The sequence below is a fragment of the Myotis nattereri genome (assembly GCF_964212035.1).
Source record: "Myotis nattereri genome assembly, chromosome: 4".
NCBI lineage: Eukaryota > Metazoa > Chordata > Mammalia > Chiroptera > Vespertilionidae > Myotis > Myotis nattereri.
The window spans coordinates 82,041,994-82,056,036 of NC_138079.1; the positions used below are offsets into that span (position 1 = coordinate 82,041,994).

Below are 14,043 nucleotides of genomic sequence, written 5' to 3' on the forward strand. Positions count from 1 at the left end.
TTTTCAACATTTCTCTGCAGCTCTCCCTCTATGAGACCCATTGCTAACCAGGAGAGAAGGGAGCAACTCTAAAAGGCACTGTGCTCACAAAAGCCTCTGAGGCAATCAATCCCAGTCATGTGTCACATGAATGTTCGTTTCTCTCCTCCTTTCCTCTGTTTCTCCCTCCCTCCCTCCTTTCCAGTCTCTCTGAAAAGCAATGGAAAAAATATCATTGGGTGAGGATTAACAAACACACACACACAAAAAAAAGCTTAGAACTCAGAACTCTTGCTAAACTCCAGTGCCCCTCTGTCCCCATTTTTTTTTTTTTTTTTTACCATCATTAGACAACATCAGCTCAATCTCTGCAATCTTCCACTGGCCAGAACAGAAAAACTATGGCACTTAATCCAACTTCACCTGTTTACTGTGGTGTAAACAGTAGCCTGTACTTGTTCCAAACCATTTTAACAGGGTTATTAAAAACTCACAACAACATAAACAAGTCAGTAATAATCAGATGCCATGGTGAGAAAGGACTGTCCTAAAGTGTCTATAAAAGCATCCACAATGAATACACCCCATCTACAAGACTGTGCATTAGCATAAACCATTAGCTAATGACAGTTTCATATTGCCTTGACCATGTTCTCTTAGTGAATAGGAAGATAAACTCCTCTGAGGCTGGCCTGACATTATACCATGCTGTCACCTGGGACAGGTACACTAGGTCACTCAAGGTGCTCCTGACACTGACAGTGTAATGCTCCCTCTGACAGACACTATGAGGAGAGCTGTGTACCTGGCTGCAGCGGGCTGTAGGGACACAGCTGGGTTATAAGAACCATGGCGCCACTGCATCTGCTGTGGCTTCCTGTTAGAAAAGACGCCTGCCACATCAAATAGCACACCTGTGTGAGGGGAAATGAGGTCACAAGACTAGGAAAAGGTGTCCTCTAAGCATCAACCCATACCCAAGTGCCTTAATACATACTTATGCAATGTCCACCTTATGCAGGCAAGGTGAATGCTCTGCACTTGGCCTCCATAACGGGTCTAGGTAGTTCAAGCAGCTTTTTCCTTGTGACTTCACCACCTCGGCATATAACTCCTAGGTTTTCTGTGACGGGGAGAAGACTAAGGGAGGAATCAGCCCCAGGTCTTAAATGCTTCGGGCCAGAAGTGACACATATTACTCCCTCTCAGAGGCCGTTAGCCAAAGCTAACTTCAAGAGGGATAAGAAATGTGGGGGAGCACAGAAATATGCAGTGAGCAGTTAGTGTGTCTGCCACAGGTGTGTAGAGCTTGTTCAACGTGATGGAGAGCCAGCAGCAGAACTACTAGGAGTCTAGCTGCTCAAGGATTCATGACCTATATATAAACTGGACTTTTTATAATAGAGATATAATTCACTTACCATAAAAATCACCATTCTAAAGTGTATAATTTAATGGTATATTCACCCATTGTACAACCATCACTGCTAATCCCAGAATAGTTCATCAACCCCAAAAGAAACCTCATACCCATTCCTGGCTTTTCTTCCCCTTTTTGCTCTGGAAATCACTATCCTTAACCCTAGGTCCCATTCTCCCCACCCCCATCATTTTCTATTTGTCTCATCTATTTTTTTCCTAAATAAATACTAATTGTAATAATAATTAATATAATTAAGCACTTACACTATTACATTCTACTATTTAATTTCATCCTTACAAGGCCCTCTGACGTATAGGAGCCATAATTATCTCAGAGATTAAAGTCTGTGTCCAAAGTCAGGGAATATGTGATAGAAGCAGGATTCAAACCAGGCTAACTGGCAATAGAACCACTCTGTCATCCACTTGCATGCCCTTCGAAAACTTTTTAGAACAAGGCAAAGTTACAGATAGAAGTTGCTTCCTTAATGACTTGGGATTCATTTGCAGTTGGCATCCTGGTTGTACCATCAGGTGACAGTATTACTCAAAATTAAATAAACCCTAGAGGCATGATAGAAGCTGGTGTGTGGCTGGAGCTATCCTGTATTTCTTTTTTTAATACCAGGAAGTTTTTATTTTTATTTTATTTTTTGTTAATCCTCACCCGAGGATATTTTTCCATTGATTTTTAGGGAGAGTGGAAGAGAGAGAGAAAGACAGAGAGAAACATTGATGTGAGAGAGACACATGGATTGGTTGCCTCCTGCACAGGCCAGGAAGAAGCCTGCAACCGAAGTACGTGCCCTTGACTGGAATCGAACCCGGGACCCTTCGGGCCACAGTCCGACGCTCTATCCGCTGAGCCAAACCGGCTAGGGCGGAGCTATCCTGTATTTCTGTTCCTCTAGTGATCAAGAAGCCTGGCATAACATGGTGCTCAATACATATATTTGCCCAATGACCGAATCAATAAAATCTCCCAAACCAGAGTTAACACTCCACACACAATTACACAGCATGCTGGCTCTTTAGCCATGAGCATCTGAACAGAACCGGTGCTTCCTTCTGAGAACTCTTGGCTCTGCTTAAAGTCACCCAGTAAGAGGCAAAAAGCCAAGCCAGGCTTTTCAATTTTCATAGCAAAATAGCAGGACACTACTCATAAGATGTGCTTAAAAACCTCAGGACCTCCACTGTGGACTGTCTTCTGCCTCTGGCAAAGGGTATCTCTGTACTCTTTCCCGGATTCTGCCGCTTTACCCCTGATGATAAAATACATCACTCTGAGTCTATTCTCTTGCTCCCATCCCCTATATCTGCCCTTACCATTATGGGAGAGCCTAAAGTTCTCTGCCCTTACCCAAGATGGGTCCCAGAAAGGGCTGCCTACCTGTGGGTCATGCTCTTCTGTTCTTTAGAATATTCCCTCCACCCCTGCACTTAAGCCATCATCATCCTGTTGATCTTGTCCACACGTATGCAGTTCCAGCATCTCCAAGAGGGCTGACTACACATGAAGGGCTCTACAAACGCCTGCTCAATCACAATAGCTTCCCTTGACTGTTTTTTGGTACAACTACCTGCCTCCTAGGGTCCTTCTCTCAATTACTAGTTCTTTCCATGGTTTTGCTGAGAAGAGTGTGGGCCTTGAAATTCAACAAACTTAAAAGCCAGGTGAGCCATGAAAGAACACGGGCTTTACAGGTAAACAGACCTTGCTTCAAACCCCAAATATCCATCTAAACCCATGAGGGCTCTTTATGTTATGACATTACTTATCACACAACCTCAATCCCCTCGATGACCATCCTCAGTTATGATCATCACACTGGACATAAAACACCCAACACAGGACCTGACTTACAACATACATTCAAAGGTCAAACTAGGTCTCTTTTATTCATTTCATTAGAATTTTTAAAATAAACAAATTTATTCATGTTTTTGGCATCCAGGTAGCTGACCTAGAAATATCTAAATAGAAGTAGACTACTGTGGGGTGGAGACTCAAGTTCTTTCTCTTCTTAATGATTAATTATTGAATTAAATTTTTAATAAACTATCAATTGCTGGAAGAACTTAAAACATTTATAATTTTACACCTACATGGAAAACTAAAATCCTATAAAAAATTCAGGTGGCACCTTAGAATAATCTTGAAAAATACAGATAAGACTCAATATTAACAGTCAATATGCAGAAGAAAGCTTAGCAGTATACCTGGGAGAGAGAAAGCATAATCAGTCACTGATCCATTTTTTCCTTCATTCACCCAGTTAGTATTTAATGAATGACTACCTTTACACCTGGCACTGCTGCATGCACTGGCTTATACTCATGGAAATGATGGGAAGTTCCTGTCCTCACTGAATTCACATTCTACTCCAAGCATATTGCATTAGGCAGAGGGAGATTCAGACTCGTTTTATTATAAGCTACGTCCATATCCTTTATGGAAGTAGGTGGAAAGGGAAGAAAAACACAAAACAATAAGACAGTGAGGGCAACTGTAAATTCTAGAGCAAAGGAGGGGTGATAAAAGCAGGGCTGTGAGCCCTGGCTGGTGATACTAAGTGGTTAGAGCATCGGCCTGCACACCAAAGGGTCACAGGTTCAATTCCTGGTCAAGGGCACATACCTGATCTGGGCGCATGCAAGAGGCAACCAAGTGATGTGTCTTTCTCTCATCAATGTTTCTCCCTCTCTCCTATCCTCCCTCCCTCCCTTCTGGTCTCTCTGAAAAAAAAAGAAAAAGAAAAATCAATGGAAAAAAATATCCTTGGGTGAGGATTAAAAACAAAAAATAGGGCTGTGAGATCAATCTAGCAATGGTACCATGGGCAGGTCTTGAGATGGGGGAAGGAGCGGGGAGGAGGAATTATGGACTCAGAAGGCCATTTATGTGTCTAGCACAGCCGTGGGCAAACTACTGCCCGCGGGCCGGATCCGGCCCGTTTGAAATGAATAAAACTAAAAAAAAAAAAGAACACACCCTTTTATGTAATGATGTTTACTTTGAATTTATATTAGTTCACACAAACACTCCATCCATGCTTTTGTTCCGGCCCTCCGGTCCAGTTTAAGAACCCATTGTGGCCCTCGAGTAAAAAGTTTGCCCACCCCTGGTCTAGCACAACCAGGAAATGACAAGGGGCTACAATAAGGCTATGGCAGTGAAAAGAGATTCAAGGACAAAAACACTGAAGGACAGCAAGGTGGTGGAAATCCAAAACGAAGACAGGAAAAAGGGACAGATGTCACTTGTCCTTAGAGCTTTAGAGACCTGGAAGATGGTGAGGTCACTAACTGGGATGAGATCTTGCCGGTGGGGTTTCCAGGTAGGCCATGGGCCATGGGCTTTTTCATTTCTGTTGTCATGCTAAATGACCTTTCAGAGTTTGCAAGTTACATTACGTAAAGAACTTCACCCAACAGGTCCACATAACACTGCAAAGGTTCTAAAACCAACAAATGCTCTTCCTTACAAGACCACAAATCCCTGACTCCATGCCTGGAATGTGTCCCCACCTAACCCCCACCCCTGAGCACAATTGACTAATATATTCTCCTGTATATTCAAGAACCACCATCCCTCTGTGCAGTGTGAAAAACCGACCCTAAATGACCTAAGATACAGAATGAGCAAATCTGGGTTTAGAAAAGGTGAGCACGAGTTCATGTGTTCCTACCCGGTCCTCAAAAAACCTTTGTACAGATCCAGCCTATTCAGCGCAATGACGATGTGTGCTTGTGAGGATCGAAGTACTGCAAGATCATGGTGCTCTTACATAACCACCAAAGGAAGAGGGAACGTGGAAGGCTGAGCTTGGCAAACCGGGCGGGGTGGGCAGGACCACAGGAAAAGGCACTAAAGATAAAGCTTACAGGGAGATTAAAAAATGACTAAACATAATTCATAAATGTCACGGAAGTAAATTATATAAGTCCCACATCAGAGGGCACACTCCACAAAACCCATTTCCCCCTGTTATTACAACCAGGTAGACAAAAGCCAACTACTTCCATTCTATTTTCCTACCACAGGATGTCTCCTAAAGAATCCAATTCTCTGAGAAACAGTCCACAGCTGATGGCACCACAGTTTGACCCAACATTATATTCTAGTCTTGAAACTGATTAATTTCTGGGAGCATCTGTACGTTCTCTCAGCTGTGCACAGACACTGTGCAAAGGATATTAGAATGCCTCACCCTCCAGCACCACAATTACAGGATAATCCTTATATTTCTCCCCAATATAGTCATCTTTACAAGTAAAATAAATAAGTCCCTACATCAGCAGTTTTATCCATAAGCCACTCAGCAGGTCCCCCAGGTGTTTTGTTCATTAACCAAGCATTGACCAAGTTGCCACACCAACCAGCATCAGGCATAACAGAGGCTGATGAACCTGGCTCCAATGGACCCAACCAACAGGAGCCACTAACCTTCAAAGAGCAATAGTTTGCCCTGGCTGGTGTGGCTCAGTTGGTTGAGCATCATCCCATGCACCAAAAGGTCGCCAGTTCAATTCCTGATCAGTGCATATGCCCTGGTTGCTGGCTTGATCCCTGGTAGGGGGCGTGCAGGAGGCAGCCCAAGGATGGGTCTCACATCAATGTTTCTCTCTCCCCACCACCTTCCTCTCTCTCTAAAATCAATAAAAACATATTTTTAAAATTTTTTTTTAATTAAATCTTTATTGTTCAGATTATTACATTTGTTCCTCTTCCCCCCCCCCATAAATCCCCTCCTCCCAGTTCCCGCCCCACCCTCCGCCCTCACTCCCCACCCACTGTCCTCTTCCATAGGTGCACGATTTTTGTCCAGTTTCTTTCCGCATCTCCCACACCCCTTTCCCCCACAAGAATAGTCAGTCCATTCCCTCTCTATGTCCCTGATTCTATTATGATCACCAGATTATTTATTCACTTGATTCTTAGATTCACTTGTTGATAGATGCATATTTGTTGTTCATAATTTGTATCTTTACCTTTTTCTTCTTCTTCCTCTTCTTAAAGGATACCTTTCAGCATTTCATATAATACTGGTTTGGTGGTGATGAACTCCTTTAAAGAGCCATGGTTTGCCCATGGGACTCCTCTGCCACCTTCACACACACACACACACACACACACACACCCCAACAGGTATACAATTAATGTAACCACCTCATGTGGGGAAGGGGTGGAGAAGAAAAAAAACCTTTTAGGATGTAGAGCTCTAAAATGGTATACAGATTCAGGCAGAGTTAGATTCCCAAATGATGAAGTCACTCAGAGAGAAAGATATTGGGCAAGAAGAAAGTCTGAATATCCAATACAGGAAAACACTTTTGTGCCAGTCACATCACTGGCCTACTTAAAGGCCTTCCCATCCCAGCCACCTTCCCTGTTCACAGCCACCTTCAGGTAAGCCCTAAACCCTCCAACCCCCATGCAAACTTCACCTTACACACCCCAGAGGGGTTGTGCCTTGGTGGGTTCCCTACCTACCTTCCAAGACCCAACTCAAATGTCACCTCTTCTATGGGGCCTTGCAAGACTCCCCCCACATAAGGACAGCTCATCCTGACTGCTCCCCAGCACACACCAGGCTCAGCACCAAGGATAAGCACCTCATATGCATTATCTCGAGAATGAACTCAACACTCTGCCATAATTGTTTACTTCATGTTTGTTCCCCTTCCCGGCAGAGTTCGCAAGTGCCTGAACCAGGCCCTCAACATAGAAGCTCAGACCCGGAAAGCCAAATATGTGTTTTGTAAGTGTCATTCCACAGGACAGAAACACTGCCAAGGGAGCATTACTGCAGAAATATGTATAAACATCTCTTGAGCTGTTCCAGGGAAGAAGGGGAAATAGTCCTTCATTCCCCCACTTGATGGATGAAGAAAGTAAGGCCTGGTATGGGCCACTCCCTGTATAAACTGCTAAGCTGACTCTCACCCAGGAGCTTCTCCCTACCTGCCCAATGAGCCTATGTTTCTGTCAAATGCCAGATAACAGAACTGTACAGAAAAATGAATTTTGTTCTGTAGCCTATATAATAATAATAAAGAACTGCCATCATCTATCTCTCTATCAGATATTTATTTAAGTTTCTTACACTATAATTAAATGTACAGTGAAACATACAAGAAATACATGCTTATTGTGCTTTGCGGTATTGCAAGTGAGGATGAATAATCATGTTATTAAGTACTTATATGTATTAGGAGATTCTCCTTCCATCAAAGCAAACAAACAAAAAACCAATCCTCTTCAGTCAGAAAATGAGATACAGCACAAAAAGAGGAGTGAGGACCCTGGAAAAAGATGGCCCTGGATGAGGCCTCAGCTTTACCCTCGCAGCCTTGAGCAAACGATTTCATTGCTGAGATCCCTCCCCAGCTATGAAGTGGGCAAGGAAACACCAGCTTTTGGAGTCATCAGAAGAACTTAAAATACATACGTGTGTGTTTGTTTGTGTACACACAGGTGGGCATACATAATATAAATTTAGTACAGAGTCTGGCATAAATTTTTCTGAAATAAGAGCTTCTCTTTTATTTGCAAGTGGCCTTAGAATTATGAATTTTAAAATGATGAGTCTCTGTTGGTGGGAACATACAAGGTATAATATTTGGAGGGGAATTTGACAATATCTATTGACATTTAAAGTCACACCATTCTACAAACACTCTTCTCTCTCTCTTTCTGTCTCTTTTGCATTATTTTTCTCCATAGGGGAAAAAATAAGTCTCAGTGTAAGGCTATGAAGGACATTCACTGCCTATATTGCATATTTTTATGACCGTCTTTTTTATAATGAGCACTTAAAACTTTTTTGTAAACAGAAAAAATACATTTTTATAAAAAGTAATTTCTCCATTTCATTTCTTCTGATTTTGTTTTTCTAAATACACTTTTATTGTTGTTATTATTAAAATATATTTTCATTGATTTCAGAGAGGAAGGGAGAGGGAAAAAGACACATCAATGATGAGAGAGAATCATTGATCGGCTGCCTCCTGCACTCCCCACACTGGAGATCAAGCCCACAACCTGGGCATGTGCCCTGACAGAGAATCGAACTGTGACCTCCTGGTTCATAGGTCGACGCTCAACCACTGAGCCATGCCAGCTGGTCTGATTTTAATTTTTAAATGAATCTCACATATAATAAAAAGTTAAATCCCAAATTATTTATCACCATTTGAAAAAGCATGTGTGTTAATTGTCTGCCCCCACTCCCCCTCCCCCCCGCCCCCAACACACACACTAGACAATCAGCTCTATGGGGGACTTATCTGTTTTGGTCACTGCTATACCCTTGACATTTCAAAAATTGTCTGGTACATAGTCAATAATTGTTAACTGAACACACTTAAAAGCTCACATTGTTCCAGCTCTTCCACTTCTAAGAATTCATTATACAAAAATATTTGCCCAATTGCACAAGATAAAGAACAAGACACTCATCCAGAATTCATAATAGCAAAAAGCTACAAACCACATAAATTTTTTTCAATAACACTGCTTACTAGAATATTCTGTCATTTTTAAAAGCATGAGGCTTTACCCTGGTAGGTGTGGCTCAGTGGTTGAGCATCGACCTATGAACCAGGAGGTCATGCCCCCAGTAAGGGGCATGCAGGAGGCAACCAACTGATGACTCTCTCTCATCACTGATGTTTCTATCTCTCTCCCTCCTCCCCCACTCCCAAAATCAATAAAGATAAAAAAAGAATGAAAGAATGAGGCTTTTAAAAAGAATGAGTTCGTTCTCTACATAGTGATATAGAAAGACATGTTAAGTAATAAAAAGCAAGCCTCAGAACAGTATGACTAGTTACATCTAAGTTTTTGTTTAAAATTAAAATAGTAAAAAGGTTCTGTTGTTTTAAGTTAAAAATAGATAATAAATGTTTTTTATATGTGAAGAAAAATATCTGGAGAATATATACTACAGCACTAGCAGTGATTTTTTTTTTTTTTTTGTCTCAGTGAAAGGCTATGAGGGATGTTCACTATAGTGCATATTTCTTAATAGTTTTTAAAATAATGAGGGCTTAATATTTTTGTAAACAGAAAACTAGTTATATGGAAAGTCATTTCTCCATTTTACTGTTTTCTGATTGTAACTTTCAAATGTGTAAGACATACAAATTAAATCCCAAAGCACTAAACTGAGGTCCATGGGTTTTCCAAAAGAAACAGTGCTAGTGCCACAGCTGGAACTCAGGTTCCCTGACTCCCAATCCAGTGCTCTGCTCCTTCCTACATCACAGGAAGCAGAGATATTGCAGGAACAGCTGGGCTCTCTGGAACCATTAAAGGTCTTACAACTATACAGAAGTTTCCATCAGGGAAAAAATAAGAAGTTGCTTAAGAGCTTCATTCTTATTAACTTAAAATGTTCCATGCGTTTAGCAAGTAAATGTTCAGGATTGGCCAAGAAGTTCTGATTTCAAAGTCTAGTTCCCAAGTACACTTGGACTTACTCAGGCTCTGATTTTCAAAGAGGATCAAGCCAGTCATTGGCAGGTCCTAAAACTTCAGGTTCCTCAGGCAACTGACATCTGTGGCTGATTATAAACACACTAAAGGCCCGGTGCATGAAATTTGTGCACTGGGGGTGGGTCCCTCAACCCGGCCTGCACCCTCTCACAGTCTGGGAACCCTTGGGGGATGTCCGACTGACGGCTTAATGAACAGCACACCCCCTGTGGGAGCGCACTGACCACCAGGGGGCAGCTCCTGTGCTGAGCGTCTGCCCCCTGCTGGTCAGTGCGCATCATAGCAACCAGTTGTTCCGCCATTCGATTTGCATATTAGCCTTTTATTATATAGGATTATATAGGATACCACCCAGGGATATTTACCTTCCTGATTCCTATTGGCTGCAGTCAATGCTGCTATTTCCAAGTGCTGAAGTATAACTCTGGGGTTCCTTTTATCTAAAACCTACCTGCCCTTTTTTTAAAGTGCAAGACATAAAGAATTTTACAGTTAAGGCCACTCTGAAGTTTTCAACACCACAACACAACTGGAAGCTAATATTCCATTCTCTGAAATGCAGATTTGTTTTTTGGACTCTTGAGATAATGATTAAGCTATGCGCCCAATGAAACAGCTTTCTACATCAGGAGTATGAGAAGTATGAGAAGCTCAAGAACTGACCACTCTCTCAAAAGGAAAATAAGAACTCCTCTTAGAGGGACACAAAGACAAGAGGGTGATCCCTTCTGGGTTTTCTCCTTTACTGAGACTTTTGGACTGTTTCCCTGACCAAGCCAACCCCACAACCATTCGAAGGGGATTTGTGTAGGCAGAACTTGTGCGTAGTTAATGAATCAACAGCTTCTCCCCAAACAACAGGACTTATAGCACTGCACAGTGAGGACAATGAATCCCAGAAGGTTAGTTAATTGCTCAGCTTAAAGGAATTTAAGTTCTCAATGTCACCCTCCCTCCTAGACCCTCTTTTGAGCCACAGAACCTCAAACCTGTGGTGGCAGCAGGGTGGGCTGTATGTATCACTGTCTGTGCTACTGAGAAGGAAACAGAGGCTCAAGAAGTTAAGCGTCCTGCCAAGCTGCCAGGATTCAGACCCAGGACCATCCCCTCCAGCCTTGTCTCCCTGGGTGCCGGCACGACGCTCTAGCTTTGGCCAAGCTCAGAGGGAAGGCTGCCTTTGGGAGGTCCAACAGAGGAGGCAGTCTCGGTCATTACAATGTCCCCAATCTCCTCGGGACTGGTCACCAACTTACACAGTGGTGACCAGCCTTAAGAAATAAAAAGCAAAAAGTCAAGGTCAAGTTCCCGTCGCCCAGGAGACCTTGACCTCTTACCCAATAGCTCCCAAGAGCTAAGTAAGGGTGCCAAGGCTGCCAGGCAGAGCCCCGCAAGTATCGGTCGCAGCGGCTGCCAAGGCACCTGCCTGCGACCGGCACCGCTCCCCAAGGATGCCTGGGCCCCGACCACACGCAGCGTGACTCCCAGAAGAGGCCAGGCTGCCCCGCTCAGCCCCTGACTGAGCCCACCTGATGCTGCTGGACCGGACGCGGGTCCCATTCGCACTCACTGGGCGCCTCCGACGTGAGGTGCCCCCAAAACTGCCTCCTGGAGACCCATCGTACCGACGGGGAAACTGAGGCTTGGAGAGGAAAAGTGGCTCAGCCCCAGGGCTAGCGCGGGCCCTAGAGCCGGAGCCCTCCGACACCGAGACCCGAGGGGCTGGGCTGGCGTCCTCGGTTGTGGAAAGGATGACCCTCAAGCCGCCGCAAGGGGGTCAGTTCGAGGGGAAGGTCCACCGGGGATGAGCCGAGGTGGGAGCCCCGCTTGCCGTGCCAGCGTCGGGTGAGACACTCAGCGACCCGGCCCAGCGCCACCGGCCCGGGCGGTCGCGGCGACCACAAGGCACCGGGCGGCGGAGCCACGGCACCCCGAGCCCTGGCGCCTGTAGCTTACCGACCAGGCTCCCTGGACCCCCTCACTCACCTCGAGCTATCCCGCAGCACTCCCGAATCCGAGCCGGACGCAGGCCCGCACCACCGAGGTGCTACCACCGCCCGCTCCTCACGCGGGGGTGGGGGCGTGGCCGTCGGTGGCCCCGCCCCGCCCAACAGGGCCGCGCGCTCCCGAGCCAGGTTTCCCCCCTGCGAATCTGTGTCCTTGGTACGGGCCGCCGGGCCACGCCCCCTCCGCGTCGGGGCAGGGCATCCGGGCACGGGAGCTGGCACGTGGTTCTGTGGTGGGCGGGACTCCCGGGCGGACCGCTTGTCCTGTCCCCCTAGTTGCGGTCCCCAGGCCGCTGCCCACCCTCTCATGGGCCACCACGGGGCCATGGCTGTGCACCGCGGTGTCTAGCCGGCTGTAGGTCGCGCTTGGAAAGTGTTCGCCGCTTTTTGTCCCCCGCGGCCCTCAGTTTCCTGACCCAGGCTTGGTGCACAGGTGGTCCGGTCCCTCCTGCCCGACCTCGGATTGGAATGCTGGCCTGCTTGGGTCGGGGGCGAGATGTGACCTGGCACCTGGCAGGGGCGAGGACTGGAGGGACCAGAGGTTGGCGCCTCGGGTTGGAAAAGCCTGGCTGTCTTGGTCCCCGGCAAGACTCCCACTCTACCTTCTACTGCGGTTCCTAAGTTAGAGGTGTCACGGTACCCTGTGACGTCATAGGGCTCCTTGGGACACCTTACGGTATAGGTGTCCATGTAAGAATGTCCCTACCTCGTTTATTTGAGCCAAACAGAATATCCTGGAAGCAAGATCTCATCAGACTGGGAAAACAACAACTAAGAAAAACAACAGTTTGGAACTTATTTTATGTTTTTAGAATTAAGGAGGGAATGTAAGGAAGAGTACATGAAGGTGGTAGAAAGCAAGGCGGCGATCTGATTACAGCAGCGATTTTCAGCCTTTCCCATTCATCTCATGGCACACATAAACTACTTACTAAAATTCTTCAGCACACCAAAAAACACATTTTTTGCCGATCTGACAAAAAAAATAGGTATAAGGTTGACGGCTATTGTGTTGGTTATTTTTTTATTTGACAGTCTAAGGCAGGGGTCCTCAAACTACGGCCCGCAGGCCACATGCAGCTCGCCGAAAACATTTATCCGGCCCGCCGGGTGTTTTGGCCGTCGTTGTGTGCATAGGAATTTGTTCATAGTTTTTTTTTAAACTCTAGTCCGGCCCTCCAACGGTCTGAGGGACAGTGAACTGGCCCCCTGTTTAAAAAGTTTGAGGACCCCTGGTCTAAGGTCAGTTCCCCTGACTAAATAGGTATTGCATGTTTTAAAAATTCTTGCAGCACACCAGTATGCCACAGCACCCCAGTTGAAAACTGCTGGATAGTGAACAAGATTACGTGCCCTCTTGATGGTGGCCATTGCTTTAGAACAAGCACGTCAAATTCAAAGGCTAATGGGCCAAATAAACAAGGCTTAAGTTTATGTGGGCCACAAAAAAACAAAAGCTTCAAATTTTCATAGAAACGTAGGCTTATTTTGATAGAGACATGCTGAATACAAAGGGCTGAAATAAATGAGTAATGGTTAACAAAATAATAGAACATTTTAATAAAAATTAATATTTTTTCTTGAACATTTACCAGACACTAACTGCACAAATTAATAAGCATAACGTAAATAAACGTATTTTTTTTGTTCTCTAAAAGCAAAATATTTCCTGTTGCACACACTAAACAAGTCAGTCCAAGACTAATGACATGGCAATTGGCTGCTAAAATATTCACTGCTAGTATGAGTGGAGAGAAATGGTGCCTAAGGGAAATGAATGAAACACGATTATAGTAATCAGCCATTAGCGGATGTTGTAGTTCGTTATTAATAACTAGAGGCCTGGTGCACAAAATGCATGCACTAGGGTGGGGGTCCCTCATCCCGGCCTGTGCCTTTGCACAGTTTGCCCTCTCACAGTTTGGGACCCATTACTCCTTACTGCCCGCCTGCTTGCTGCTCCTTAGCGCTACCGCTGCTGCAGAGGCGGTAGAGGCTCCCACCAGTCTCTTCGCTCCCCAGCAGCAAAGAGCAGCTTCTGGCTGAGCAGCACTCCCCCTGTGGGAGCGCACTGACCACCAGGGGGAAGCTCCTGCATTGAGCATCTGCCCCCTGGTGGTCAGTACACATCATAGC

The 14,043-nt window shown here is 45.1% G+C and overlaps 1 protein-coding gene across 1 annotated transcript in view; it reads right to left on the minus strand.

The window, feature by feature from the left end:
- Nucleotides 1-11,963, minus strand: part of POR (cytochrome p450 oxidoreductase) — a 63,722-nt gene extending 51,759 nt beyond the window's left edge. The window contains exon 1 of the mRNA XM_081090422.1: nucleotides 11,888-11,963. The gene's annotated coding sequence lies outside the window, so the exon portion shown is untranslated. The remainder of the gene's footprint in view (nucleotides 1-11,887) is intronic.
- Between the last annotated feature and the right edge of the window lie 2,080 nt (nucleotides 11,964-14,043).